The 6,408-nt window shown below is 42.1% G+C and overlaps 1 pseudogene; it reads right to left on the bottom strand.

Annotated features, from left to right (window-relative positions):
* Window positions 1–2,033: 2,033 nt before the first annotated feature.
* LOC122747797 lies at window positions 2,034–2,634 on the bottom strand (annotated as a pseudogene).
* Between the last annotated feature and the right edge of the window lie 3,774 nt (window positions 2,635–6,408).

Below are 6,408 nucleotides of genomic sequence, written 5' to 3'. Positions count from 1 at the left end.
CTTATGCCCCTTTATACTTTCTTATTGTGATTCATTCTAGTGGATGTTGTTTCTTAAATCCTTCATAAAAGACTCAACTAAGACCCCGAAGCTTTGTTCTTCTAACATTCTAGGGAGATCAGTTCAACATCTGTTATCTTTTGATCTTCCCCTAAGAACAGCCCACCCTCCCTTTCCAGTCAAACACATCTCAAGTTGTTGGCAATTTTTACTCTATTCAATAAATTAGTAAGGATCTATTGAGTTCAAGACACTGTACGTAAAGTGAAAGATAGATATTAAAAGGATGAATTTTGTTTCAGGGAGAAACTGGAGATCGATAAAAGTGTTATGCAAGTTCTAATTTGCTATATAGTCCACCCCCCTCTTCCTATTCAATTCTGAGCCCAGCTCCTCCTGGTTTCATCCTTAAATGCCTATGGTATGATTTTCCTAGCTGGATTTCTGGACAACCTTTTTTTTATTCCTTTTTACATGTTTTGTGATGCTCAAACTTTCTTTAAATTTATTTTTTCTTCCACTGCTTATTTTATGAGATGGCAGTGCTCATAATAATCCTTCTCCATAAGATTTTACACATACATTTAAGAGGTTCCTGATGATTGGCTGATAGATTCTCAGTCTTCATCATTTCTCTTCTTTTCACTTCCTTTTTGGAAGACAGATTGGAATACAGTAGCATGGACCACTGCCTCTGGGAGGAGGAAAGCCTCTACCCATATGTAGTGTTGTTCCCTTCTCCCTTTGCCCTAGTTAAAAGGGATTCGCAGCAGAAGCAAGCCACATGTGCTTGCCTGAGAAAAGTGTTCCTGGACTTCAGGTTCTTGGCTGCCTTCTAATTTTATACCTTTTGCTGAACATAGGTGAGAGACCAGACTTGAAAGTTGACCTCCCCCAGTTCAAGAGATTGTAGTGTCCAGGGGGCACTGACAGATTGCTTGCAGAAGTCTATGGATGGAGTAGTACTTGAGTTGGAGAGTTCATGGATCTGTCTGTCCAGAGTAGGGATTCTTCACCAGGGTTCCCCAAACCCCAAGGCATCTGTGAAGATATTTTGGAGGTTCCATGAATTTTTAAAAAATATTTTGATAACTGTATTTCAATATAATCTGTTTCCTTAGTAATCCTATATATTTCATGTTATACATTTTATACATTATTCTGAGAATGGATGTATAGGCTCTACCAAGCTTCCAATTGGGTCCATGTCACAAACAAGGTTAAGAACTTTTGGTCAGAGAATTTCCTGACCCAGCATGCTTCTTGGAGAAAGAAGAGGATGAGCCACATACTTTCTGTCGTTCATGCTACTGGGAGAACCAAGCCAGTGGGGTATTCAGACACTGCAGGCCTGATGGGAAGGGGACTGCATGGGCAGCAGCCCCCAAAGTATCTTTACATTCCAAAGGAAGTCTAAATCATAGGATTATAGATGTAGAGGTGAATTAATAATTCCTACTTTAGGAAAAATTATTTTGGCAGTGGTGCCAAGGATGAATGGAGAGACTGGATGGGGGAAGATGAATTAATTCACTGACACAATAATCATCTAGGGGAGAGATAATGAGAACCTGAGTAAAGTATGAATGAAAGGAAAGGATGCTAGATATTATGGAGGTATAAATAACAAGATTTAACCATGAATTAGATTTGGTGGGGTAAAGGAGAAGGAAATGTCAAGGATGCCTCCAAGGTGACAAATTTACTTAACTAGAATGGTAGTAGGGCCATCAATAGATAAGGGACAGTTTGAAAGTTAGGTTGGGTGGGGGTGGGGGAGCAGGGATGAGTTTTCTTTTGTGTGTGTTGTGTTTGAGACATCTACAGGACATCTGGTTAAGATGTCTTAACAACCAAGAAGTTGGTGATATGGAACCGGACTCAGGAGAGAGACTAAGGCTGAGTTTACAGTTCTGGGAGACATACACAGAGATGATAATTGAACCCACAGAAGTTAATTAGATTACAAAAAGATTATAAAGGGAGAAGAGGGCCCAGGACAGTACTTTAGGCTACACGCATTGTTAGGTAGTCTAATAGCAGAATGAAGATTCAAACTTGGGTCCTAATATTCTGAATCCAATGCTTTTCTCCCTACAGCTTATACTGCTTTGCCTATAAGGAGGCATTATGGCATCATTTAAGGGTCTTCCCCTGCAAACAATGGAGAACCATCTCACTCCATGTCCCTCTCCACAGTCCTCTTTTTTTGAGCAGTTTGACTTTATTAGCCAAAGGCAGGTCTGGCACCCTAAAGTGCTCTTGGGTGGGCAAATTTGCTTCTTCTTCACCACCACTGGCTTCTAGCTCCGCAGGATGGCACTAGCCTGGTGCAGAGCAGCCATTCGGAGATCTTTCCGGTATTTGTTCTTTCGGATGATGTGCTGGATATGCTGTTGAGCGTGGCCCAGCATTTTTGTTGATAGTGGTCCTCACGTAGGAAGTGGCAGGCTTCCTCTGACCTGCCTGCCACTTCTGCACCACCATGATACCCTTGCCATCAGGGACCAATGCCCACTGTCTTCTGGTGGATCAGCCCATTGTAGGGAAGGAGTTTCGGGCCTTGAGGTTGTTCAGCTTGATGAGGAAGCTGGAGCAGTTCCGGAGGACCCTCCGCTGCAGATGGGCCGACATGGCAGCTGGGTGACCTCAGGCGTCGGGCCCCGCTTTCTCCTGAGACAGTCGACAGTCCTCTTGTCACCTTAGGCAAGACATTTAAACTCTCTTCACCTCAGTTTCTTTATCTTTGAAATGAGAAAGTTGAACTAGATGGCTGGTAAGGTCCCTTTTAGCTCTAAATACATACACACATACATATATACAAATCTATGTGTGTGTGTGTGTGTGTGTGTATATTCGCACACATATGTATATACATATATAATCCAATTGATCTTTGACCTTCCTGTTACCTTGCCTGAAGTAAAATGCCAAAGTTGAATGGCACAGATTCAGTGCTAACAGTGAAGATAAAAGAAAACAGAGGGGAGAGAGAGAGAGAGACAGAAGAACAAGAAGGTAGTGGAGCAGGAGGAGGAGGAGGAAGAACTGGCCTTAAAGGCAAGAATACTGAAGCTTGGGTTCTGCTTCCTACATATCCTGGCAGGGTGACCCTGGTCAAGTCACTTAACCTCTTGGTGCCCCCCAGGCAACTCTATAAGGCTATAAATTGCCTAGTTATAACAGATTTGCATTTCCTTCGAAGAAGGTCCCTACAGCAATAAAATCACAGGTCTGATTAAAAAAAAAAAAAGCTTATTAGAATCAGGCCAGTATTCTATCCTGTCAAGATTCTCTAGGTTCCTTACTTGATTACTCAGTGTATTCCCTCCTAGTTTTGTGGCACCTACATATGTGGTAAGCATGCCTACCGTGCTGCGATAGCACTAATATTTCCCATGGTTTCCCTGATGCTACAATTCCCCTTCATATAACAGGAGGAGGAGACCCCTCCTCCTTTCTTAATCTATAGGGATTATCTTTCCCTAAAAGGAGACCAAATTGCCCAGGCATCTAATTGGCCCAGGCTTCTCTTAATCAACTCCACCCCATAAAGCAGGTTCAGGCCCCTCCTGCAATAGGCATTAACTTCCTCTAAAAGTCGACAACCATAGGGCAATTGGCCCCATTTTCTCTGACACAGCTCAGTGGTCAACAAAAGGCTTAGAAAGTCCTGGTTATGTGAAGTCTCTGAGACTCGGTGTGTGCCTGAGGCCACTCAAGTCACCATGTCCTTCATTGGATCCTGCCCAGCTGATCAAACCTAATAACCTAAATTCCACTGTATCCCTATTGTATATCCTTGCTATGCAACGGCAAGATAAGACTCCTTTTGTTAACTGTTTGATGATTTGCTAATACCTCATTTTTCTTCCAAAATCAAACCTGAGGAATCATCTGAGAACAAAAAGCTGCCCACTGAATTGTCCCTCAACCTTGGTCTTGGCATAGCCTTTGCATCCTGGGCATCACCAGTTGTCTTGACCTTTGTCTGAAGAAAGAAAGAACCGGCCTCCAACACATCCCTTTATCCAAAAACATTGATAAAAATGTTGAATAGCAAAACAAAATACACCAAAAAAAGTTTTCCACCTATATCTCTGTACTATATTTTACTCCCCTGCTCTATTCTCTCACAACAAAAGCTGTCTCTCAGGTCTGCTGGATTTTGTATTGCCCATGAGTGTTCATACATTCCATGTGCCAATAGTGAGTGAAATTATCTTCAAAAAAAATTTTTTGTACTTTTGTTGTGTTTCAACCACAGGGTGGGACTCCCGTCTGCTCTGGTAATCAGGCCAGGGTTGGGTGAAGCAGACAATTTTAGGGCACCTTTTCTAGCTCCTTCCTCCTTGTAGGAGGTGAGCTGTGCCCTTGGAACACCCGTGCAGGGTTGTGGCTTTAGTTCCCAGTGTATCCACATTTGCTACTTCATCACTTGCCCATCACCACAGGACTACAAGTCAAGTAAAACGATAAGATGATTAAATAGTAAAACAATGGCCTGTGAATTAGATTTACGTGGGGCATAGTTGTGCAAAGTTGTCAGCCTCACTCTCTCTTCTAGTCAGCTTAGTCCAGGGGCAAGACAACTGGTGGTGGCCCAGGATGCAAAGGCTATAAGCCAAGACCGAAATTGAAGGACAATTAGTGGGCAACTTTTTGTTCTCAGATGATTGTACACTCCATGTAGCCTCCCAGGCTGAGATGCAGCAGAAAATGGATTGATCGATTCTCTGCCACTTGTGCTCATTTTGTCCTGACAAATCAACACCAAGAAAATAGAGGTTCTCCACCGGCCTACATATGTAAAATCACTGGTCACAGTAAATGGAGACATTTTGAACGTTGTGGAGAAGTTCACTGACCTTGGTAGTATACTTTCCAGGGATGTCTACAACATGATAGGAGTGATGCACGCATTGTCAGAGCTAGTGTAACCTTTGGGAGTCTCTGGAACAAAGTATAGGAGAGAAGAGTTATTAGGCTGCCTATCAAACCGAAAATCTACACAACCATTATGCTGATTACACTGTTACATGCCTGTGAAAGCTGAATAGTTTACCAGCACCACTTCCATTTGAATTATCTTGGGAAGATTATGAAGATCACCTGGCAAGAGAAGGTACCAGACACTGAGGCCCTCTCTAGAGCTAAAGACCTTGGCTGGCCAAGTAGCCAGAATGCCAAACACAAGTTTACTTAAGATTATTTTACAGAAAACTCACATAAGGCAAGGGCTCACACTGAGGTCAGAAAGGTACTCAAGGTCTCTGAGAAATTTTAGTATAGATCGTGAGACATGGGAGATGCTTGCAAAGGAACACCCAGCATGGCCCCATATCAAAGGCGCCACTGTGTTCTATGAGCAAAGCAGAATTGAAATAGCACAAAGGAAATGTGAGCTGCACAAATCCAGAGACATCTCCATTCTGAATGTTCTATGGCAAAGCTTCTTAAACTATGGTCTAGTAACTGAATGTTGGGGGTCCTGAAAAATTTGGCAGCAAATGCTTGATTTATATACCTATTTTATATATCCACATACCCAAGGTTGTGTAAAACTTTCTGGGGCAAAAAGGGTTTGTAAATGGAAAAAGTTTAAGCAGCCCTATTCTAGAAAAACCTGGAAAGATTTAAATGGACTGATGGGTGAAGTGAACAAAACCAGGAGAACATTATATACAGTAACAGTAACACTGTGTGATGATCAGCTGTGATAGACTTTACCTTTCTCAGCAATACAATGATCCAAGATATTTCCAAAGGACTCATGATGGGAATTGTTCTCCACATTCGGAAAAAGTACTGTGGAATCTGAATGTAGATTGAACCATACTGTTTTTACTTTTTCTTTTTTCCCCCTCTCTTTCTTGAGGTTTTTCCCTTTTGTTCTGATTCTTCTTTCACAGCATGACTAATGCAGAAATATGTTTAATGTGATTGTACGTATATAACCTAAATCAGACTGCTTGCTGTCTTGGGCAGAGGGAAAGGAATGAAGGGAGGGAGAAAATTTTGGAACTCAAAATCCCATAAAAACTAATGCTGAGGGGCGGCTAGGTGGCCCAGTGGATAAAGCACCGGCCCTGGATTCAGGAGTACCTGAGTTTAAATCCGGCCTTAGACACTTGACACTTACTAGCTGTGTGACCCTGGGCAAGTCACTTAACCCCCATTGCCTGCAAAAATAAAAAACAAAAAACAAAAAACTAATGCTGAAAAATATCCTTATGTGTAACTGGAAAAAGATAAAATACTATTTTAAAAAAAGCAGCAGCCCTGTTCTAAGAGTCTACTGGTGACTGATCTGTAGTAGAGCCTTTTGACCTTGTATCGGGCTGATCAGTCACAGTTGAATGCACTTTACCTTGATATTATCATCATGTCGTCACTGGTCCTCTTAAG

The sequence above is a fragment of the Dromiciops gliroides genome, chromosome 3 (assembly GCF_019393635.1).
Source record: "Dromiciops gliroides isolate mDroGli1 chromosome 3, mDroGli1.pri, whole genome shotgun sequence".
NCBI lineage: Eukaryota > Metazoa > Chordata > Mammalia > Microbiotheria > Microbiotheriidae > Dromiciops > Dromiciops gliroides.
This window is presented reverse-complemented; position numbering and strand designations above follow the sequence as displayed.